Raw genomic sequence first — 25629 nt, forward strand, 5'->3', positions numbered from 1 at the left:
ATTTTTACCTGGGAGTTTCATTTAAAATAACTCATCTTTTTGAATAGATCTCTTATTGTTCATATTTTATTGTCTTGTTCCAATTATTTTCATTGCTTATTTAGATGTTCCTAGGTTCATAGGTTCATAGGACAATACTAGGCTATTGGCCCAGAGGCCCTTATAAGCCTAGCCAAGAATTTCACCCATGTTCCCACAAAGTCAGCACCTGTTTTCCCTGTTTTTCCTGTCCAGCAGAGACACAGGAGGGATCTCAGGGGTATATTTTCTGTTTCCTATCCAGTCGTCCAGGTTCCTCTTAAAGAGGGCTAGTAAGGTACTCTGCTTGACATGGAGAGGAAGTCTATTCCACAAATGGGGGAGTCATTGGGACACAAATCATTAGTTTGGTTAAGGCCCTCTTGGAGGATGTTCACATCACTAGGGAAATTTATGACAGTGCCCAGCTTGCAGTCATCTGCAAACTTGGTCAGACACAGACCACTGGTTTTGGTTTGCACCTCAGAAAAGTATATCCCAAACAGTAGAGGCCCCAAGACCAATCCTTGGGGTACGCAGCTTGTTACAGGTCTACTACTAAAGATGACTTCCCCTACTTTGACTGAGTGGGTTCTATCAGTAAGACAGTTAATTACCCATCTGGTTACATGGGTTGATGCCTAGCTGGAAGAGTTTATCTATTATGCCCAAGTGGGGAATAGTGTCAAAGGCTTTGGCTAGGTCAAGGTAGGCAGTGTGTACTGTCTTGCCCTCATCCATGGCTTTGGTGACTGTTTCAAAGAAGGCGACAAAGTTTAACATGCATGATCTCCCTTTGACAAAACCAAACTGTGTGGGATCAAGCATTTGGAGGTTGCCAATGTCCTTGTTTATAAGGTCCATGATAATGCATTCCATGGCAGATCAGGCTAGTTAGGCTGATGGGCCTGTAATTGCCTGGATTGGTGGACGATCCACCTTTGTGCAGAGGGATGACAGTGGCTGTCCTCCATTTTGTTAGGATGAAGCCGGTGCACAAGCTTTGGTTGAATAGGGTGCCTATTGATGAGGGGAAGGGGTAGGTGCTGGGGATGTCCTCATTTACTGATGGGTGGGACAGGGGGTGAAGTTTTCACTGAACTTGTCTGCCAGCAGGTTGGCTATATCTATGGCATTTGTGTATGTGGTATTCTTGACCACCAATTCATAGCAGATTTGGGAGTTACCTTTGAGATTGCAGATGTATGCAAAGAAGGCCTTGTGATTGTCTTTAGTGGATGTGGTCAATTTGGGCTCGAAATTAGCCTTAGTGGATTTCACCAGTGGCCTTATTTGCTTGTTCAGACAAAGGAGAGATTGCTTCCAACTTGGCACCTGCTCCTTCTTGGTCCTGGACAGCAGTTTTTTCCTTTTATTATAGAGTCTGTTTATTGCTGCTGTCCACCAGATAAGTTTACTCTTCCTTGAGGAAGATTATTTGGTTCTGTCAGGTATTGCTGAGTCCATGCAGCTATATAGGTGCTTATATAGTTTTTTGGTGTAGGCTTGGACATTAGTGCTTGATTCAACTAAAGGGATGGTGGCTGTGAAACTGCTTATACCTGCTGTCAGGAGGTTGTAGTCAGCTTTGAAAAAGTTTTTTTGTTTGACCCTGGCAAGGGGGGGGGGGGGTCAGGGGAGATGGTGACTTCAAAAGTAATTGCTTTATGGTTGAATCTTACCAAGGAGGATGACACTGTAGGGGTGCTACAGTGGCTTTGCATGTTGGTTAGTACCAGGTCCAGGATATTTTCACCTCTTGTGAGGGTGTTGACTAACTGATCTAATGCATTGGCATTGACAAAGTTGAGAAATCTCTGGGCATTTGTGTTTTAGCTAGAATAGGTCTTCCACTCTATGGTTGGGTAGTTAAAATCACACAGAATCAGGGTAGAGGGTTGAATCTTGATGGATTCAAGTAAGTTCAGATAGGTGGAGTGGGCCTTTCGAGTCATGGTTGGGGGTCTGTAGCTAGCTATGATTTGAATAAGTGTTTTGTTAATAGTTAACTGCACCTGGAGTGTTTCCTGTGTGTCATACTGTTTGACCAGCCTGGAGGTGTGTATTTTTTGATAAATATTGAAACTCCACTGCCTTTGGCTTTGTCGCCCTCTGTTTGGGGTCTGAAAGTATGGTAGGACAAGTAACCTGATAAGGCTAGGGTGCTCTCCACAGCTTTGAACCATGTGTCAGTGACTGCACAAATGTCAGCATCTTCCAGGGTGAGGAATGCTTGCAATGAGTGCAATTTCATGTTAAGACTCCTAGCGTTTAGCAGCATGACCTTTAAATTTCATTTAGAAGAATTTTTCACGTTGGTAATTTTGTCCTCATGACTTTGCCTAAAACAGGCACTATGGGGGAGGCAAGAGCCTTTGCCAGAAGCCTGAAGCCCAGGGGAGCTAGATGAAGGCCATCTCTGGCAAAGCATCGTGGTCTGACAATCATGTCCTCCCAGGCTGTCTGGTACTGGATCCCCTTGGAATGTCACCAAAAACTAAGCCAGTTGTTAAAGTCAGTCATTTTCTGTTTGTACTGAGGCATCATTCTGGGTGATGGTAATATGCTGCTTAAGGCTAGAGACATACCTGCTGAGGACACATGTTCAGTGACCTCAGTCATGTCTCTTTTCATATAGTTCAGAGAGGTACGTCTCAAGTAATTCGCACCAAGATGGACCATGACAGAGTCATAACAGTACCTGTTGTTGAGAGACTTGAGTGCGTGAGTGATATGGCAGATTCTAGCATCTGACAAGTAACTTGCCCTGACTTTCCCATTGTTTAGCCTGTTGAGGGGCACATCTGTGTGTCTCATGGTAGAGTCTCCTGTGATTAGTATGTTGGGTTTGTGGCTGGGCCTTAGAGGCTGTGAGACACAGGCATGTGTACTATGTGTGGTGCTTGGTGTGGTGGGTTGTGATGCACATGTGTGCTTTTGCCTCAGAGGTCTCTTTTGTTTAGGTATGTTTTTGTTGAGAACCTCCACATATGTAGGAATGTACTATACAAGTGCGGGTGGTGTTAGAGGTGTAGTGTTTGTGGCATTTGTGCAGACAACCTTCTCAGTGACAGATGTACTGGCTTGTGATTGAGACAGCAAGGATTCTAGGTTCTTAATGTAATTGCATCTCTCACATATTGTGTTCCTAGGTGGTATAAGAAGAGGGCTGTCCATGTAGATGAGGCAGTTGTTACACTGTCTCAGGATGCCCATATCAACAAAACTAGCAGGAGAAACCACAGGAAATTGTTAGTCCATGGCTGTTAGAATCTGTGGAGGAGAGGTAAAGGATGGTAGAGAGGGTACTATCAGAATAGAGTACCTATAGGTGTGAGTAAGGCTGGAGAAAATCACAGTACTTACAAGGGAGAGCATCAGTTACCCAGGAGTGTTGTTAAGGAAAAAAATGCAACTGAGATACCTCACAATTGGTTAAAACAGTACAGTGGCAGTACGCAATAACCAAACAACCACAACACCCTGCAGACACAGGGTTTAAATACCAGAAAAGATGGAAGAATCTAGAAGCTCGAATTACTACCCAGTCCTGCTAGCTCCTGCTCTTTCAGCCAATCACTCATGCTAGAGAAGATCAGGCAACCCTGTTACTCTCACTAACAGTGAAGGCAAGACATTACCAGCAGAAAATGTCTGCAGAAACACAGGAAACTCTAGCAAAACAACCAGGCCTGGATAACAGCAGGCCTCTATCCAGACTATGCTACCTGACAAGAACACAGAAACCTCACAAAAATGCACAGAAAAGTACAGATAGATAACTCACAAACAAAAAATACAACTCTTGGTATGAAAATCAGTTAAGTAATACAATAAAAATGCAATTACAGTAATGAAACAATATCTAGCAATGAAAATACAGATAAAACATTATAAAACAGTGCAAAAATGCAGTGAAACAGTAAAAGAAGCTTTATAACAGTGCAAAATATAGTAGATTAGCTGTATAGCACAACTATAAGCATTAAGAAGTGCAATTCAATGAAATAAATGTAAGAAAAAACAGTACTTACGTATTATCGCAACCAGATTTTTGTGATAATAATGGTTGTTTCCCGATGTGGAAATGTAACTGTTCATAGCGTGACATTGTCACACTATGGGTTTTCTTTCACACTGGCAGTTGTTTTAGGTAGAGTTATCACCAAAAAAATGAGTAAGTTAATATCGCTGTTTAGTTACGCACTTTGCCGACAGCATGTCATGTAGCTTGCAGTAAAGTGCATACACGCTTCAGCTGTCAGGGCTGCTGTCTTATTCACTGCAGTTGCTCACCAGTTTCCCCCACATAGAAAGGCAGAGAGACAGGAGTTATGCATAACTTTTTTTTATTTTTAACAATTTTTACACACAGTCTCGTGTCCAAACAAACGACAGGAAGAAGGGCATCATCAAAGTACCTATAGGTGTGAGTAAGGCTGGAGAAAATCACAGTACTTACAAGGGAGAGCATCAGTTACCCAGGAGTGCTGTTAAGGAAAAAAATGCAACTGAGATACCTCACAATTGGTTAAAACAGTACAGTGGCAGTGCGCAATGACCAAACAACCACAACACCCTGCAGACACAGGGTTTAAATACCAGAAAAGATGGAAGAATCTAGAAGCTCGAATTACTACCCAGTCCTGCTAGCTCCTGCTCTTTCAGCCAATCACTCATGCTAGAGAAGATCAGGCAACCCTGTTACTCTCACTAACAGTGAAGACAAGACATTACCAGCAGAAAATGTCTGCAGAAACACAGGAAACTCTAGCAAAACAACCAGGCCTGGATAACAGCAGGCCTCTATCCAGACTATGCTACCTGACAAGAACACAGAAACCTCACAAAAATGCACAGAAAAGTACAGATAGATAACTCACAAACAAAAAATACAACTCTTGGTATGAAAATCAGTTAAGTAATACAATAAAAATGCAATTACAGTAATGAAACAATATCTAGCAATGAAAATACAGATAAAACATTATAAAACAGTGCAAAAATGCAGTGAAACAGTAAAAGAAGCTTTATAACAGTGCAAAATGTAGTAGATTAGCTGTATAGCACAACTATAAGCATTAAGAAGTGCAATTCAATGAAATAAATGTAAGAAAAAACAGTACTTACGTATTATCGCAACCAGATTTTTGTGATAATAACAGTTGTTTCCCGATGTGGAAATGTAACCGTTCATAGCGTGACATTGTCACACTATGGGTTTTCTTTCACACTGGCAGTTGTTTTAGGTAGAGTTATCACCAAAAAAATGAGTAAGTTAATATCGCTGTTTAGTTATGCACTTTGCCAACAGCATGTCATGTAGCTCGCAGTAAAGTGCATACACGCTTCAGTTGTCGGGGCTGCTGTCTTATTCACTGCAGTTGCTCACCAGTTTCCCCCACACAGAAAGGCAGAGACACAGGAGTTATGCATAACTTTTTTTTTATTTTTAACAATTTTTACACACAGTCTCGTGCCAAACATGTCAGTAACGACAGGAAGAAGGGCATCATCAGCCAGTAACATGTTTTCTGTACTGTTCTTAGTACGGTTTAATCAGGAACCTGTAAACGGCTATCATAGGTTCATAGGTTCATAGATAGGTACTAGGCTATTGGCCCTAGGGCCTATATAAGCTTAGCCAAATGGTACCCTGGCTTTTGCCTCTCAAGAAAATTATTCTTCAACATCATCCACCCTGAAATTTTACCAGCAGTAGTGTTTCTCAACTTTCACATTGCAATGGTTGTTTTCCATTCTGTTTACAGACATTTAACAAAGTATTACTTTACCCAAAACATCACTCCTGTGTCTGTGTTTTCCTTCTATGAGGGCTTCATTCCTTGCGGTTCAAATATTCCATTCATCGGTTAAGACACCATCCCTGACAAGTCAAGCGTGCATCTGTAATGCATGCAAAAAGGGAAGATGATTGTTTCATCTTTTTATGTGGCTGAAGGTAGTCCAGAGATTTTTTGCCAGCAATAATGAGTTTGCACAACACTTTGCAGTGTTTGATGCGGTTGTCTGTATTCAACAGAGTGAAATTCGCAACTGCGAAAATCTGGTTGAGATAATACATAAGTACAGAAAAAAAGTATTCTGCTCTTGGAGCCTTAGGGAATTTTTGCTTTGTCACAGTGATAAATCACCACTCCTCATCCTGGTAAAAAGAAGCACAGCCCCCTGCAGACACAGGGTTTAAATACCAGAAAAGATGAAAGAATCTAGTTGCTCAAATTACTACCCAATCCTGCTAGCTCCTGCTCTTTCAACCAATCACTCTTGCTAGAGAATGTCAGGCAACCCTGTTACCCTCACTAACAGCGAAGACAAGACATTACCAGCAGATGATGGCTGCCAGAAACACAGGAAACTCAACAAGCAAAACAACCAGTCCTGGATAACAGCAGACCTCTATCCAAACTATGCTACCTGACTAGAACACAGAAACCTCACAAAAATGCACAGAAAAGTATAGATAGAGCACTCACACATGGAAAATAAAACTCTCAGTATGAAAAAGCAATTTACAGTTAAGTGATTCAATAAAAATGCAATTACAGTAATGAAACACTATCTGGCAATGAAAATGCAGCTAAAACAGTATAAAACAGTACATAAATGCAGTGAAACAGTAACATTCTCTACTCTTGCTATTATATATGAAACTCTGCATTAAGTTCTACATATTGTACCGTCTCCATTTTCTTTAGATATCTTGCTTTCCTAAAGCTTTCACAGTCATGTTGCCTTCTTATTCTTCTTTTTATTTAGAAATATTTTTTGCCATTTCCTGGATAATATCTCAAACTTCTGTCCACAGCTGTTCAGGTATTTTGCCCACCATGCCTAATCCCTTCTATCTATTCATCTCCAATGAATATCCATTTGTAATATTGCTCAGCTCATATGTCACTAGCCTAGTCATGTTTCTTGTTGTCCATGTGATGATATCCATGTGTAATACCATCTGTTAGGCTGTTGCAAAAAGTGTTTGCTGTGACTTCTGTATTATCTTGGCAGAGCATTAACAGTCATATGTGATGCTTCATCTCATAATTCAAGGCCAAGTCTACTAGCTATTCCAATTGTATTTTCATAACAACTGAAGCATGAATATATGTCTGAAGTGTTGTTTCCAAAAGGTGCATGCACCTGTGTTCATAGGTTCATAGGTTCATAGGTTGGTACTAGGCTATCAGCCCTAGGGCCTATACAAGCCTAGCCATAACAATTCCCTGGCTATTTCTTCCCACATTATTTACTTTCCTGGACCCCTGTCTAGCAGGGCGACTGACGTGATCCCTGGGGTGAATTTCCTTTCTCCCATCCAATTGTCAAGGTTCCTCTTGAAGAGGTCCAAAGAGGCACTCTGCTTGACATGTATGGGCAATCTATTCCAGAGTCTGGGGAGTCTCTGGGTCAGGAACTTATCCCTCCAGCATGTTTTGTTTATTGTGATGACAAGGTTTAGATCCCTGGAGCGTGTAGCTCTGAGGGATTGGGATTTCTTTGTGTAGCATGTCCAACAGCTCTGGGTTTGACATGGCCTTGTATGTTAAGCAGAGATCGCCTCTGAGTAGACGATATCGACAGAGTATAGCTGGAGTTTTTAAAGGCGGTCAGTGTAGGGCATCTGCTTTAGGCCTGTGATTCTTTTAGTGAGGTATTTCTGAGGCCTTTCCAGTTGTTGCAGATGTCTTGAGAGGTACATACCAAATGGGGCGTTGTATTCTATAATGGGTCTAATGAGGGATGAGTACAGTGGGACAATGACCTCCTTTTTCTGGATGAAAAGCCCTTCGTGATGAGGTGTGCCACATAGAAGGATTTCCTGACTGTTGTGGCGATGTGGTTATCGAAGGTGAGACCACTGTCCACCTGTGTCCCTAAGTCTCTTATCACACTTTCTGTGTTTAGTGTACTGCCACCTATATGGTAATTCATGGATACATGTTTTTTCCCAAAGGGGATAACAATACATTTCTTGGCATTGAGCTTGAGCCCATGGCTCTGGCACCAAGCATCTGTTTCTGTAAGGCCCTTTTGTAGAGTATCCACATCATTTGGGGATTCAATAATGGCTCCCAGTTTGCAGTCATCTGCAAACTTTGTTAGCCAGAGTCCCTTAGTGTTGACCTGTACTTCAGAGAAGTAGATGCCAAACAAGAGCGCCCCAGGACTGAACCCTGAGGTACTCCACTTGTCACTTGTCTGGAGCTGGATTTGGAGTCGGCTACTTTTACAGTGTGGGTTCTATCAGTAAGCCATTTAGCAACCCATTGGGTGACATAGGGATTAATGCCCAACTTAGTAAGTTTATCTATGATTCCAGAGTGGGGATGGTGTCAAAGGCCTTGGCAAGGTCTAGATAGGCTGTGTGGACCACCTTACCCTTGTCCATGGCTCTGGAGACTGATTCAAAGAAGTCAATCAGGTTCAGGAGACAAGATCGGCCCTTCACAAACCCAAACTGGGTGGGGTCCAGTGTTTGAAGGTTGCCAATGTCTTTGTTTATAAGTTCCATGATAATACGCTCCATGGCCTTGCAGATAAGGCTTGTCAGACTGATGGGACGGTAGTTTCCGGGATCCAAGGTGGATCCCCTTGTGGATTGGGATAACTGTAGCTCTCGCCACTCAGTGGGCACAAAACCTGAGGTGAGGCTATGATTAAACATGACACTTAGGTGAGGTGCCAGTTCATATTGTAGTTCATGTAGCACACAGCCCGGGATGTCATCTGGTCCCATGGATGCTGTATTCTTGGCTTTAGAGAGTGTGTTTTGTACCTGTGTGGCCGTTATTACTGGAATTTGGCAATCTTCCGGTATTGAGATGGGCCATTTAGGGGTGAGAGGGGGGTGAAGTTGGCACTGAATCGATCTGCCAGGATATTGGCAATATCCTTTGGATCAGTATATTTAATGCCATTCTGTTTTATCTCAGAGCAGATCTGAGCATTGCCATTTAGATTCTTGACATAGTTATAGAATACTTTGTGGTTGTCTTTGGAATCTTTGGCAATTTTATTTTCGTAACTAGCTTTGGAGGATTTTATGAGGCATCTCAGTTTCTTACTGAGGCTAGTAAGGGAGTTTTTTGCATCCTGGGATTTTCCTCTTTTCTGCAAAAGTTTCTTCCTTTTGTTGTAAAGTTTGTTTATGGCAGGGGACCACCAGATTGGCTTCCTTTTTTGGATGAGAGCATTTTGGTTCTATTTGGGATGGCACGATTCATGCATGAGTGGATGTGCTCGTACAGTGCCTTAGTGTAGGATTCAGCAGTTGAACTTTCAGTTCCGTCTGCATGGGTGTTATGAAGTTTGTCACTTCTGACTTGAGTAGCATGAAGTTGGCTTTGGAGAAGTTTTTATGGTGGTTTCTTTACTGGGGGTGGGGTGGGATGTGGATGTTAAGGGTGATTAGCTTATGGTCAGACCTGATTAACGAGGGGGTGACCATAGGTATGGAGCATTGATTTCCCATGTTGATAATGACCAGGTCTAGGATATTGGAGCCCCTGGTGGGACTATGGATTAGTTGATCCATGGCATTGGAATTTATGAATTCCAAGAACCGTTGTGCAAAGGTGTTGGGACATGAGTAGTTTTCCCAGTTAATGGCAGGGTAGTTAAAATCACCCAGTATTAGGGTGTTTGGTTCTATCTTAATATTTTCCAGTATGTTTAGAAAGGTGTAGTGAGAATCTTGGGGTATGGTGGGGGATCTGTAGCAAGCTACAATTTGGATTGCAGTCTTACCTAGTGTTAGTTGCACTTGGAGAATTTCAGACACATTGTGTTGGCCAACTAGCCTGGTGGTGTGAATATCCTTGGTGAATATTGACACTCCTCCACCTTTAGTGTTTCGGTCCTGGTTTGGTGGCGAAAAGTGTGGTAAGAGTTGTAGCCTGGTATTGCAGGGGTGCTCTCTGGAGCCTTGAACCAGGTCTCAGTTACTGCACAGATATCGATGTTCTCCATTTTTAGGAGTGCCTCAAGAGAGTGCATTTTGAGGTTTAGACTTCTAGCATTGAGTAGCATTACCTTCAGATTTTGCATGCTTGTACCTGTTACGGTGGTGGTTTTGTCCTTTGAAGTTTGCCTAAAAAAGGCACTATAGGGGTGGCAAGAGCCTTAGCCAGTAACCTGAATCCCAGGGGCGACAGGTGCAGACCATCTCTGGCAAAGCATCGTGGTCTGTCAATCATGTCATCCCAGGTTTCAAGCCGCCCAAAGGTGAGCAAACCTCCTGCATCCCCCACCACAGGTAGGATGCTACCAGTGGAACTAACTGTGTGCACATGCTAAGTATGACTTTCAAACAGGTACAGGGCAGTCCCACTCACCATTCAGACAAGCCAAACCAGAAGACTTAATGAACACTCTAACCTTTGTTTGCTGAGGTTGAAAGCAACGCATAAGCTAAATCACAGAGGCCATCCTCTTTGACTGAATATACCACAAAATTCAAGTGGTCTAGCTTTGAGAGCTGACATAGCCATAAGGAACTTCCAGATTCTCTTCACTTTTCTGTGAATACTTTCAGTGGAAAATGGAGAGTGTGTTTTTGCGGTAATGTATAATAACAGGTTTCTGTTTGTCTGTAATACTGGTACCTGTGATTTACTCACTAATATCCGTCATTGAATAATTAGTGTCATCAGTTTCATTTGGGTACTTCATGCTGACAGAAGTGCCATGACTAACTTCACTGACGGCACTTCTCTTTGCTGTCTGTGGCGGAACCGAGTTTATGGTGGTACTATTCTGACTGAATTCTCTGATGGTATTACACTCATTTACAGTTTTCTCTGTGTCATCATCTACATCTGTCTCTCTGACTGGTTATCTCAAGTGCGGTCAATTAGGCCCCCAGAGTATCTTCTTTGGTGACTTTTCCTCAGTGGTGTACTGGCTTTCAGTGTATCATAGCAAAGAGGACATGATGCTTCTTGTGATGATTTTCTGGTTTTAGGGTTCCAGGGGGTTTTGCTCAGGTCTGTCTTGGAAGATGAGCAGATACTGGCTAATTGTTGTACTGCTGCCTTGGACTTTTCTAATATTATTTTCTAAGGCTATGTTACATTTCAGCTGAACTATATCTTCCCATTTTGATCTGAACAAAACAGTTACAATCTTCAATACATTTCTTTGGTGTTACTAACATCTTAATCAGACATATGTTCAAGAAATTCCACAGTACATTTCCATTCTGTTGTAGAATTTCATAGAAATAAACTGCTGTAACCCTTATTCCTGCCATTTGATTTCTTGCCTGTTGTCACAGCCAGATTGTGTTTGAGCACTACATTAAACCACTTCCTTATTCATATCAACATAGTAGCCAGGAAAACTTTCTTTTCTTTTCTTTCAGTATTTGGGAGATTCATGCACTCACAACGAATGGGGCTGTGTGAGCTTTTCAAGTGGTGAAAAGGTGCACAGGAGCAGCAGCTCATCTTCCATCTAGCATAGAAGTTCACATTTCTAACAAAACTAAACCTTTAGCAACCGTTCCCCACTACTGTACAATTTCACATGGGAATTTTAACTGGACGTCCACCTGCTTGGATGTTGTCTTTCTTCCTTCAAAAGTCAAGGTCCAAAGATAGTCATTCAGTGTTTTTGAAACCTTGATACTTTTTCCAAAATTCTTGTGCCTTCAGGTTGCCAAGATACTGTAGTTCAGTGGCTTTCATCCTCAGCACATAGTTCCCTGGACAATGAACTGCCTTATTACTGTGAGGATAGGAAATCTTCCTTTTGTAAGTGCTGTAGCCGTGGTAGCTGCTTCCCATTACCTTCCATGGAACTGCTATATACCTAATTTCCCAGGCATAGCCTCTCAGGAAGTTATGCCCAGCTGGTATGATTGCTGCAGACCTCATAAACTAGCACATTGATTCCCATGATAAGCACTCACTATGTTATACCATCATCAGATATGTAGAAAACTAGGCATGAATGGAGAACAAGCCAGTCTCGATATCAGATCTTTGTTTTGTGAGTGTAATACAAAAGATTTCAAGATGTCCACTACTTTCTCATATTGCACTGTAGTACGTCGCAAACTTTCATTCATAGTAATGTTCAAATGTTAATTAAGTGGATTCATAAGTAGCAAATAAGTCAATTACTGAATAATAGTATATTGGGATGTCTCTTTGCATGAACAGCAATACTAAACTGCTGGGGCACTCTTGCTCTATGGTACTCCAGAGTTCAGTTGTGACAGAAATGACTGAAATTGTTTTTAGTACAAATTAAATGTTTGAGAACATTTTGACACTTGTTTGTGCACACCTGCTTCAACTCTTGTGGCCGTCCAGAAATGGCTGATAAGAATTCCTATGTCCTTTTCCATAATTTGAGTTCATGGTGGGATGTTGTTAGTGAAGGCAAGTCAAAGACAGTTTTAAGTGAATTCTCTAGTTCTGAGATTAAGTTATTCAAGTTTCATAGAATTAGTGTGAAACATTCAATAGCTGGTGATGCCGTTGTGGTGAGTAAGCTTGATACTTAATGAATAAAGTGATTCAGAAAGTGAATACAAATTTCTCTTGCACAGTACACTACTGAACTCTCTCCATCTAACATTGTTCCTCATAGTCTGCTGGGTACAAAGACTTAGAAGGGATAAATCAGCCTTACTGCCAAAGCTTAATATTTATGACATTTCTCTGAAAATATTCTAGAACTCCAGCTCATGGTTTGCATGAATAGCCTGTAGGCTCATTAAGCACACCACTAACTTGCTCTTATGCACTCGATATTTTTTTGTGACAATCCTTGAGAAACTTGCTAAGGGGCAAAAAAGCAAGACTTAGTAATTGAACTGTGGAGTCCACTGGCATCTGCCAATGTTTTTGCATCCCATTGTGGCCCTTTGATATTCATAATATTGCCTAAACAGTGAAGGAGTGCTTCATACAAATGATAGAGGTCATCAAAGGTATGGCTGTCCACCCATCTGGTCACATAAAGCAACTTATGCTTTTGTTTTATTATTGTGTTTTGGCTATTTGCCATTCACTATGAATTCATGTAATACACTGATTCCTCTATACACCTTTGTCTTTTTGGGAATACTTGTAAAACAAACCAACTTCACTACATTTAACATTATTCGCACTTCTGGAACTTGGCAAGCCTTTGAAGGCACAAGGTTCAGCTGGTGCCTAGCACAATGAAATGATAGCATGTGGTACTTTTTCTTGAAACAGAGCAGCACAGCCCTGCTGTGCTCCAGCCATGTTTCCAGCACCATTGTAACCTTGAGCTCTGCATTTCTCAAGATTCAATTTTAACTTTGTTAAGTATGTAACCAACCTTTTGCAGATCTCCTCTCTGGTCACAGATTCACAGGCAATAAAGTCTATGAATCTATCCACAGGATGACCATTCTTTACATATCTTAATGCAACTCCAGGTTGCTCCCAGTTGCTTATATTTGCAATTTCATCTGCTTTAATGGAATTAAAAAAAAATCCAAGAGGCTGTTTAATATCTTTTATCTGCTGCTGAATATTTATTTAATTCAGTTTATCACTTCATTCTGTGCTGTTTTTGAAATATATTTTGCATCCTTTTGGCATGTCTGCAAACTTTCCTTTGTTGGCAGTACAGTCAGATGTGTGGTCATCTCTTAGTGTTATCCCTTGTCTTCCACAGTACTACAGACACGTTATAATATATGTTAGTGGAGCTATGTTTTGGCCACCTACAGCTGTTCAGCATTTGAAATTATGAAATCTGCTCTTTGACTTTGATTGTCACTAGTGATTATGAAAGAATGCAATTTTGCCTTAGATTTCTTGTGGTACTTTAACTCTGAATGCCACTGAATATCAGCTTTAATATGTTGCCAATTACAGTATATCGACTCAATGCATATTCTGTCTGTGCTTGTTTTGGAAACAATGCATAGGCCAAGCAATACAGCCCAACCTGTTTACTGATTATGCCAGAAAATTAAACTGGTCTAGCAATGAGAGCTGACACTGATGAAGGGTACTTCCTGATTTTTTTCTTTTATCTGTTAAGGCTTTGAGTGGAAAATGGAAAGAATTGGTTTGCGATAATGTACGACAATGGCTTTCTCCTTGTTTGAAATATTGGTACATGTGATATACTCACTAATGTCAATGAACAGTTAGCATCACCAGTTTCATTTGGATGCTTCATACCACCTTATAGTACCTCTCTTACTTTCTATGCTATGTCTTGCACAGCTGACGTCTGTGATGGTACTTCTTTGTCTGACTTCTCTGATGGCAATGCATTCGTTTATAGTGTTTTCTGTGTCATCAGGCACCTGACTCTGACTGCTGGTTAAAAAATGAAAATGAATATCAAGAGGAAGACAATTTCTGCAGGAGTACAATAAAGTAAAATATTTTATTGTATTTATTTATTTATTTTATTTGCAGTTTGTTAACCGGGAAAGTCCATTGGGCCAAAATGAGCCCGTTTTGAATAGAGGCCCGGGGGAAAAGCTCCATATACAAATATTACAAAACTATTATCAACAATGTTAAGAAGTACAATACAATTTTCAAAAACTACTAAAACACGGTAATATAGAAGACAGAATAATAACATTAGAGCAAGGTGCTGTAACATAGTATTGAATGAAATTAAACAGAAGTATTTTGGAGTACATAAGTATAATTAGGAGTGCAGGCACTTATGCACTCAAAGTTTCATGAGGTGAGAGGGAGGAAGAATTAGAGGAGGGTAGAGCAGTGACAGGTGAATAGGTAGAGTTATGAGAACGTAAAAAAGGGAGAGGGAGTGGAAATGAAATGAAGGGAGTCAGGTGGGGTGAGAGCATGAGCATTCCCAGTAAGAAGAGAGATGGGAATGGAGCATAGTCTTGAAGGCGGAGAGATTTGGGGTGATTCAAATGTGGGGGGGGGTGAATTCCATAGACAAATGAGGGAAAAAGACAGAAGAAATTGCCCAGGTGCACATAACGGTTTGTACACTTCGAGGAGGTTCTGGTTACTGGACCTGCGTAGTCTGTCAGGATAATGCAAGGTGAGTATGGAGAACAGGGAAAGGCAGTTAGAGGATTTGAAAATGAGTTTGTGAGCAGTTAACAGTTGAATCTAAGAGAGATAGTGGGGGAGTTCCAGCCAGTTCAAGGAGTGGAGTGCATCACAGTGGTGAGAGGAGGAATTGGTAGTGAGATAATGGCTGTGACAATACAGCATTCCGAGCTTTTGGTGTGTTTTCTTAATACTAGTTCATATATGAATGTCAAACTTTAAATGTTCATCAATGATAACGCCTAGAAGTTTTGTATGGGAGACTGTGTCAATGGGAATCTTATTCTGACTGACTATGGAGAAGGAATTTCTATCAATAGAGGTGTTGTTAGACGGGGTAAAGATCATGATTTTGGTTTTGGATGCATTGAGAGCAAGGCGATTATTCAGCATCCAAGAATCTGTACAAGAGAATGCATCTTGTGTCAGTTGCATGAAGTTATAGAGAGATTGAGCATAGCAAATTTTGGTGGAATCATCTGCGTATTGGGCAAGTTTTATATTAGGAATACACTGATAAAAATTATTAATGACAATGTTAAAAAGTAAGGGACCCAGTACTGAGCTTTGTGGAACTTCTGTTGGAGTGTGAAGGAAGGAAGAGGTACTATTGTTTCACTTGATGGCTTGTCTATTAGAAAGTTAACTGAAAAAAACAGTTAATAGAGGATGGGGAGAGATTGAGAAGAGAGAGTTTGGACAAAAGAAGGTTGTGGGAAATAGTATTAAAGGCCTTTGATAAGTCTAAAAGAAGGGTAAATACAAGGTTGCCAGAGTCTCGGGAGCAGTTGATGATATCAAGGAAGCTGAAAAGGAGGGACGAGCAGAAGAGACCAACAAAAACAATCAGGGATACAGGCACTCTCGAGCACTCAAAGGTACTGACAGGCTCAGAGGTATGTTACTTATGAGTTAAGTTTGGTCTAATTCAAGGAGAATTTAACAGATGTGACAATTGTGCAAAAAACAATGGAAAAGGACAACAGGCCATAGAGCTGCAGGGAGCAGGGAAAAAGTATTGAAAGTTACCTAATACAATGAGTGGGAATATATTACCACCTAGTGGAGTTCCTGAGAAAAGTAAAATGCAGAATCTACCTATTATAAGGAGTGAAATCGCTGGAGGGGAGAAAGTTGGGAAAAGGGACTGCTGCAGAAGATCTAGTGTGCATGCCGTGGGTTAGCAATACAAACACCTTAAAAAATAAGCTTTAACAAAAAGTATTGCACATACATGGAGATGGAGAGGTTTATTTTTTTAGAATATCCTTTGGGGAGGTATGTTCCTCAGTCTAAGTGGAGCTGTAGAAGGGAGAAACCCAAGAGAAAAATATCCAAGTGAGACACAGATGGAGGGGGTTATTTTTCATAATATCCCTGGATTTCTTCTTTGGGGAGGTATATTCCTCAGTCTAAATGGAGCTGTAGAAGGGGGAAACCCGAGAGAAAAATACCCGAGTGAGACGAAAGAAAAATATCCGAGGGAGACGTGGATGGAGGGGGTTATTTTTCAGAATATCCCTGGATTTCTTCTTTGAGGAGGTATGTTCCTCATTCTAAATAGAGCTGTAGAAGGGGGAAACCTGAGAGAAAAATACTCAAGCGAGACACAGATGGAGGGTTTTTTGTTTCAGAATATCCCTGGATTTCTTCTTTGGGGAGGTATGTTCCACAGTCTAAATTGAGCTGTAGAAGGGGGAAACCCAAGAGAAAAATACCCGAGCAAGCGGCAAGCACATACACAGCATATTGCATTGACCGAGGGGCAGGAATGTTAATTTAAAAATACAACTACACTTGCCTTCATGGAAGGGCATACTTTTACAGAAATAATAAATAAATCTTTTCAGTTCATTTCCCATGCATTAACTGACTTAAATGACAGTGTGGAATCCTCAAAATACAGAAACATTCCTACAATGGGGCCAAGCCAAAGAAGAGCTATAAAGACGGCAGAGTGGACTATTGAGGATAAGAAAGAGATGATGTATTGTTACTATCATGCAAAAAGCCCAGAATTTCCAGACACAAGATATACAAAAAGATTATGAAAGAAATTAGAGAAAAGAAAAATACTTACGCAAGAAAAAATGTCAGAAGCTTCAAATAAAAAATTGTGGTCATTAATACAACAGATTTTTGAAAAACAGTATATAGACCAAGAAAGTTTGATCTTTTTGGGAAAAGAAACATCTGAGGAAGTGTGAAAATATAAACAAAAAACCTAGATTTTTTTGAAAAGTATAAAAAAGAAATATGGACATGGGAATGAAAGAGAGATTTGATATGCTGCAATATTTATGCAAAGGCAAAAGTCAAACTGAGCAACATAAAGAAGGCAGCCCCAAAGATTTTCAAAGAGAAATACAGGCAAAGCCATCCAGACATGGAAAATTTCACAAAAAAAAATAATATCACAAAGAGTGAATGCAGAAAAGCAGATTAGTAAAGTAGAAATTAAAAAAAAATACAAGTTGAAGTTATGAAGTGAAGTGAAGGATTTGGTGTAGAAGGTCTAACACAGATTACATCACAGCATGATGGAACGAGTCCCCAAAGTAAGGAGGAAACAGGAAGATCAGGAGATGTCTGAAGAAGAAATGTGGACAAGGCAAAGAAAGAGTTAATATGGTGTAATATCTATGCAAAGGAGAAAGCAAAACTAATACAAAAAGAGCAGCACCAAAGATATTTGAAGACGAATACAAGCAAATGAATCTGAACATGGAAAAATTTACAAAACAAAATCTAAGAAGACAAAGAGGAAAACTAGAAAAGGAGATCAGTAATGGAGGAGTTAAAGAAATAGAAACTGAGGTTATGGACTACCTCCAAAGTGAAGGATTCAATGTAGAAAATCTAATTCAGAAAGCACCATAAAAGGATAGAGCAATGGAACTCCAAATTAAGGAGAAACCAGTGAAACAGGAAGCAATGGGTCAGGTGCCATATGAACATATTTTGGAGCCTTCCACAGGAAACAAGTATGAACATTCATTTGCAACTGTACAGCAAGGGAAAAAACAGGAAACGTGGAAACTCTGACACAGTTAATCTTGAGGAGAGCTAGGACATTGAGTTCTCATATGACAGAGCAACAGATGGCACAGGATGAAATTGAAGAGAATGTGCCACAGGAAGATGCAATAGAACTTTCTGTAGAATGCCCACAGGAAATGGAAAACAAAAAATGTGCCCTCACTTTAGAAGAAAATAAGCTAAGAGAAGAGCTGCTTGACTTCATAGAAATAGATAGACATATTAAGATCAATGAAAGAAATAGACTGCAGAAGGTCAATAAAACCCAAAAAGTCAGAAGTTTGATAAAACAAATTAACACAATAATTAGGACTGTCCATAGAGATCCATGCAATATAGCAGAAGTAAACAGGATGTATTACTGTGCAGCTAAATTACTAACTGATAAAGTTCTATCACAAGAACACAGGGTAGTGAGGGGAGTTCAAGATGACTGCCGTCCTATAAGCAGTGTTAAACCATAGCTCAGCTACCCTCAATAAAACTGCAACCTTTTCATATGAGAGGGAACTAAATTCTTCAAACAATAAACCTTCCTTGGATCTGAGGAACTTATCTGAAGCTCAGTATTGACCTGTGAACAGGAAACGGAAATTATTAATTACTGGATTACTGCTGATCATTTCTTACCTTGGGCCTGTTTGGTATACATGTGCTCTGGTGCTCTTCGGCCTACACTTTCCTACAAATAAAGAGGAGAAAAAAAAGAAAAAAAAAAGAAAATACAAATATGTCACAAGACTCGGAATCTATGGAAGTCCAGAACTCAAAAGCGAAATATTCTTCAATAGCATCTCTGGAGAAAGAAATTATACCTAAAAGGGCAAGGACTGCAAAACAACAGGAAATTCCTAAACCTCCTTCTAAAGTGAAATCTGACCCTACCAGTATGGAAGACTTAAAGCTGGCACTGCAGCCCATTCAAACTGTAATACAAAATTTCTCAGTACAATTAAAAACCTTTAGAGACTCTTTAGATAGAATACTCACAAGAATGGACAAATATGAAACGAGGATTTTTGACAATGAGATTAAAATTGATCAGATACAAAAAGAAATAAAAGCTAATGCCACAACCATCCTTGATATACAACAGAAACTTATGGATCTTGAAGCAAGGTCTAGACGAAATAATATCATACTAAGAGGAATCCCGGAACACATTGATCAAACCATCTTGCCTGAAACCATTTTGAAAATATTTTCTTTATTCCTTGACAATTCACCCATAACTGATCAGATTATAATTGAATGTGCCCATAGAGCTCTAAGACCATCATATAATAAAACAAATCCGAGAATTGTGTATGCAAAAATATTACATTTTCAACATGTTAACACTTTGTTACTTGCTGCCCGAAAAAAAAAAATACATCCAATGGAATGGATTCAAAATAACACTATCATCAGACCTTCCTACAATAATTAAGCTGGAAAGACAAAAGTTAGCACCTTTTTGTGCTTATCTAATTAAAAAAGAAATAAAATTTCAGATGAAATATCCAAACACCCTGATATTTCATCACCAGGGGTCCAAGCTATCAGCGGGTAATTGCAAAGAAGCTGCATCGTTTTTTTTACAAGCCTTCAATGAATGTCCGGAAGACATACAGCAAAAGAATTAACTAACCATGAACTTGGGTCGACTTTATATTCGTTGATTGTGGCCTGTTGATCCGGCTCTGCTCCTGTCTCATTTTGTTTTGTGATCGGTCCCGAACCCCCTGCCCAGACATGGTTCATCTGGTTTGGTATCCTGCTTTCCTCGTGGTGCCTGGTGATTTTTACATCAAATTCTCCTTGCTCCAACATATTGACATCCAGTTTGCTGACACTTGAACTTCGCCCCCCCCCCCCAATCAGGCTGTGGGGCTCTTAAAGCGGTATGCTACCCTGCTTACACCTTCGTATGACAATTAATATTGCCTTTAATCTTTATTCCTCTTTATAGCAATGGTAATACTCTGCTTCCTGCAGCGATCCTAATTGAGAGCAAGTCGGTGATATTTTGGGCTGATATAGCCTCAAACTCAATTACTTAGATTGCTCTCTGAAATGGTTCGACCATGTCTTTCTCTACGTTTGCCCGAGTTAGGTGATTCCTTACAAGAGTCTGGAGCACTACAGCTCTCTCGAACTGCAGGTACACATGGCTGATGCCTTTATTTTACTTTTCCTATAAACGCTTGGCTGGTTTGGTGCTTGTATCACTAGATTAGAGTTCGGGACTTGATGGTCACTTTTTGATGCCTTATAGTATGGTATGTTCGGGTTTAGAATAATAATACCAGTCCCAACCATGGAGCGTTACTGATGCCGACTTCTTCATTACACATGTTCCATCCGATCTGTTAACACATCCGCAATTTTACTGAGCAAGCTTTCTGGTCTCAATATCTTCATTTAGTAATTTTATATATTATTTTGAGTGACATTACTAGCATTACTTTTTTTCTTGTCTTGCATGATTCCATTAGATTTAAAAAGAGATCGAAGTAATGGGAAAAATTAAAGTGAACATAAACAGCTATCACTTTACATGTTTGTTAACTTACTCTGATTATGTAGCCCAGGCGGGTATGACCCTAACCCTGAGCAGTATCCTTCCTTCACCAAGAATGATGCCACAATATAGAGACAAGATGATCAGCTTTAACAATTGGCTTAATGTCTGGTGTCATTCAAAGGGGATCCAGTGTCTGTCTGCCTGGGATGACATGCTTGACAAGCCACGCTGCTTCGCAAGGGACGGCTTGCACCTGTCACCCCTGGGATTCCGGATATTGGCTAAGGCTCTTGCCACCCCCATAGTGCCTTTTTTAGGCAAGGCTCAAATTCTAAACCTACCACCCTAGAAAACAAAAATGGGAAGAAACTGAGGGTAATGCTGCTCAATGCCAGAAGTCTAAATCTCAAAATGCACGCACTCGAGGCCCTTCTCAGTATGGAGAACATCGATGTCTGTGCTGTAACTGAAACCTGGTTCAAGGCTCCTGAGAGCACCCGGCACTATTAGGTTTTACCTCATATCATGCGTTCTGGCCCCAAAACCCGGACCACACCACAAAAGGAGGGGGTGTATCCATATTCATAAAGGATACCCACACCTCCAGGTTGGTGGCAACGCACAAAGCTTCGGAAACCATCCAGGTGCAACTAACCATAGGCAAAACTGCTCTACAAATTGTAGCATGCTACAGGCCACCCTCTCAAGCTCAGGAACCCCACACAGCCTTCCTGAAGACACTGGAGGGTATAAATGTATCTCCAAACACCATCATATTGGGTGACTTCAACTACCCGAATATAGACTGGGAACATTACTCAAGCCCTAACTTTCTAGCCCAACGGTTCCTGGAGTTCATAAATTCAAATGCCATGGAACAGCCAGCCACTGTTCCCATGAGAGGAGAAAATATACTAGATCTCATTGTCACAAACATGGGGACAAAATGCTCCACACCGGAAGTATATCCCTCATTGGTGAGATCTGATCATAAACTAATCTCACTGGAAATCCACATCCCACCCCCACCCCAAACAAAAAAGACCATAGTGAAGAACTTCTCTAAAGCAAACTTCACACTACTCAAGACTGGTGTGGTATCCTTCAAGGCCCCTGAGCCAGAGGAAACCACAACCCAAGCTGCGGAAGCCCTTACAAATGCCTTCTATGAACACCTCCAGGACTGCATGGATCAGGCAATCCCAAATAAAACCAAGACTCTTTCCACAAAGGGCAAACGTCCAGTCTGGTGGACCCCAGCCATTAACAAACTTTACAATAAGAGGAGAAAGCTATTACATGATAGAACAAAATCCATAAAAGGGAAGTCACCCCTGATCATTATTAGTAAAAAATACGAGCACTCATAAAATCAACTAAGGCCAATTTTGAGAGAAAAATTGCCATGGATTCAAAGGACAATCATAAGGCCTTTTTCAGCTATGTTAGGAACCTGGGTGGAAACTTCCAGATATGCTCAGAATTAGTCCAAAATGATACAAAAATCACTGAACCCACAGACATTGCCAACATACTGGCAGACAGGTTCAGTGCAAACTTCACCCTCTCCTCCCCTAAAGGAGAGATAACTATCCCAGCCGAGTGTAGCCTCCTGGACATCTCAAATGCGCAGGTGAAAGCTGCTCTCTCTAAAGCTAAAAACACAGCATCAATGGGACCGGATGGTGTCCCCGGCTGTGTGCTACACGAGCTAAATGAGGAATTAAACCCGCACATAAGGCAGCTGTTTAATCTCAGCCTTACCACAGGATACGTGCCCAAGGAGTGGCGACGGCAACTGTGGTCCCACTCCACAAAGGCGCCTCACGGGCCCTGGTAATTACCGCCCCATAAGCTTAACAAGTCTAGTCTGCAAAGCTATGGTGAGGATCATAATGGAGCTCATAAACAAAGATATAGGGGACTTGCAGACATTGGACCCGACCCAGTTTGGCTTTGTCAAGGGAAGATCATGCCTTTTGAACTTGGTCGACTTCTTGAAACAGTCACCAAGGCCATTGATGAGGGAAACGCAGTCCATACAGCCTACCTTGACCTTGCAAACGCTTTCCGCACAATACCCCACTCGGGTATTGTAGAAAAACTTACCAGCTTAAATGTAAACCCATATGTCACAAGATGGGTTGCAAACTGGCTTAAGGACAGAACCCACAGGGTTAGAGTTGTTGGCGCTGTGTCAGACTCCAAGCCGGTCACAAGTGGTGTCCCACAGGGCTCGGTCCTTGGCCCCCTATTGTTTGGCATCTACTTCTCAGAAGTACAGGCCAACATGGGAGGACTTTGGCTGACAAAGTTTGCAGACGACTGCAAACTGGGCGCCATAGTGGAAAGTGCATCGGACACGGATATCCTTCAGAAGGGACTCACGGAAACAGATAGCTGGTGCCAGAGCCATGGCCTGAAGTTAAACGCCAAAAATGTATAGTCATACCCTTTGGGAAAAACAAGGTAACCCCAAGCTACCATATAGGTGGCAATCCACTAAGCACAGAAGAGGTTATCAGGGACCTGGGGACCCAGGTTGACAGTGGCCTTTCTTTTGACACTCACATTGCTAAAGTGGTTAGAAAGACCTTCTACATTGCCCACCTGATCATGAAGGGTTTCACATCCAGATCTAGTGAGGTCATTGTTCCCTGTACTCTTCACTTATCAGACCAATGATCGAGTACAATGCCCCATTCGGGATGTATCTCACCCGACATCTGCAGCAATTGGAGAGACCCCAAAAGTTCCTCACCAAAAGGATAAAGGGACTCCAAAATCTGTCATATGCTGCCAGATTGAAGAAACTCCAGCTCTATTCAGTCGCATACCGTCTGCTCAGAGGTGACATGTGCCTGACATACAAGGCCATGTCCAACCCGGAATTAATGGTCATGCTCCACCTCAAAAAATCCAAATCCACCAAAACCACTAGAGCAAGCGACTTAAACCTTAGCACGGATATAAATAGGACGTGCTGGAGGGATAGATTTATCACTCAGAGACTCCCTATGCTGTGGAATAAAATCCCGATCCATGTGAGGCAGAGCACCTCGCTGACTCTGTTCAAGAAAAATCTAGACCTGTGGATGGGAGATCGTAGGTTTACCCCGGGAATCATATCTGTGTCACTGCTGGACAGAGGCACAACAAACTAATGGGCACAGTATTTTTTCATATAAGGGGTGGCGTAAGCCACAAAAATTTGGGCTAGGCTTATAAATGCCTTAGGGCAGATAGCCTAGTATAAACCTATGAACCTATGAACCTATAAAGCTCGAGTTTAAAATACAGTGGCTCTGTTGAGCTACAAGATAACATTAGTAATGTTCATATTTCCTATTAGGTTAATTGACTGATTCTATTGTGTTTCCAGTTATGTGATGAAAGTCCAGTATTTTAAAACACTGATTCTGAAACCTCAAATATTACTCTGATGACTCGAGTGCATATTTTTTTTTTTTTTTTTTTATCAGGACATGGTTTCATTGCTATTGCTATACTCAATAATGTAAGAAAGGTTATAATATATTAAAAATGAATATGATGTTGGATTTACTTCATATTACTTGTTTCCAGGCATACTTGTTAATCTAAATGTTCTGAAGAATAGGGGGCTGTTGATGGTTGGGACAGGAGTAGAACTCAATGAAGATATACCTGATACTCATGAGTAAGTGATCAGGACTCTTGAATGGTTCTTCCTCATCTATAGGAAGAATATATTCATAAGCAGTCCTGAGATGCATTTATAGTCCAATTAGGGCTATATACAAAGTTTCCTGTTTTCTTTGTATGTTATAATAGATCTAGTTTATATGTCACAAGACTATATAGGTATTTTGATACAGATGGGGAATATTCTATTCTATCACATAAGAACATATATTAGTATTACCTAAGATTGAAACTAAGCCTCTTAATTTTTTATTCTTGATTTTCCCTGTTTCCTATTTCCTCTCAGGATCATGAGAGTAGATGTATTGATAAAGGGCTGCATAAAGTGCTCATTGCTAATTTAACCATAATCTTATAATATCAAACTTTATAGAGTGATACAGTTAATGTTTTATATACATAACTGAATAGTCCTTAACTAAACATTGGCTGGCTGAGCTTTGAGTATGGTTTCCTAACCTGTATAGGAATGTTATGCATTTTAGTCTCTGGAGTAATAGTAGGAGTACTTTGGGATATCTCACTCTCACTATTTGCGGGAGACCGCAGTCTTTTTATAAGACTTGGATTTGTCTCAGTTACTTCTAGTATCCCAGCCCCTTCCAGGCCATTAGGGTGGTGGTTAGGCATGGGATTAAGGCAGGAAGGGTTTCTTATACTTGCCCAAACGCCCTTATATAAATCATGGTTACTACTAGTATTCTTTACATTCTCCATACTTCCCAGTTGAAGTACAGTTCATATTTCTATATATAAATGCTGGATATAGAGTCTTGGAACATTAAGGGGCTTCAAGCATCTAATAAAAGACGACTCTTTATGCACCTGGGCCTTAAATCTCATTCTAATATTATATTTGTTCAGGAAACGCATTTACTCAACTATCAATGGGATCATGACAGGGGGAGACCATGGATTAAAATGATTATAGCTTCCGGAACTAGGACCAATAGCTCAGGTGTTGCTATAATAATTAAAAATAATTTCTTACAGAACATAGTTAGCTATGATTCAGACAACAAAGGTAGGTGGTGCTACTTTACCACAATTTGCCCTTTTGTAGATAAACCTATTCTAATTATTAATATCTATTCCCCTTGCTCTGGCCAACAAAATTGTATTATGCAGATCCACAAACTAATGTCTTCCTTCCCCAATCATTATTATATCATAGGGGGGGTTGGAACTCTTTTCAGGACCCAAAAAAGGACAAGACAAATAACAAGGCTAACTATAATAAATCAGCAACCATAGCCTTATCCGAATTGAGAGAAGATTATGACCTATTTGACCCTTATATTTTTTGTAATAACGCCCAGAAAA

General features: G+C 40.7%; 1 long non-coding RNA gene across 1 annotated transcript in view; it reads left to right on the forward strand.

Annotated features, from left to right (window-relative positions):
• The window catches only part of LOC122798311, a 1180841-nt gene that overhangs the window by 13171 nt on the left and 1142041 nt on the right, over positions 1-25629 (forward strand). The gene's annotated exons all lie outside the window — the stretch shown is intronic.

The sequence above is a fragment of the Protopterus annectens genome, chromosome 3.part1 (assembly GCF_019279795.1).
Source record: "Protopterus annectens isolate FY-2018-M chromosome 3.part1, PAN1.0, whole genome shotgun sequence".
NCBI lineage: Eukaryota > Metazoa > Chordata > Ceratodontiformes > Protopteridae > Protopterus > Protopterus annectens.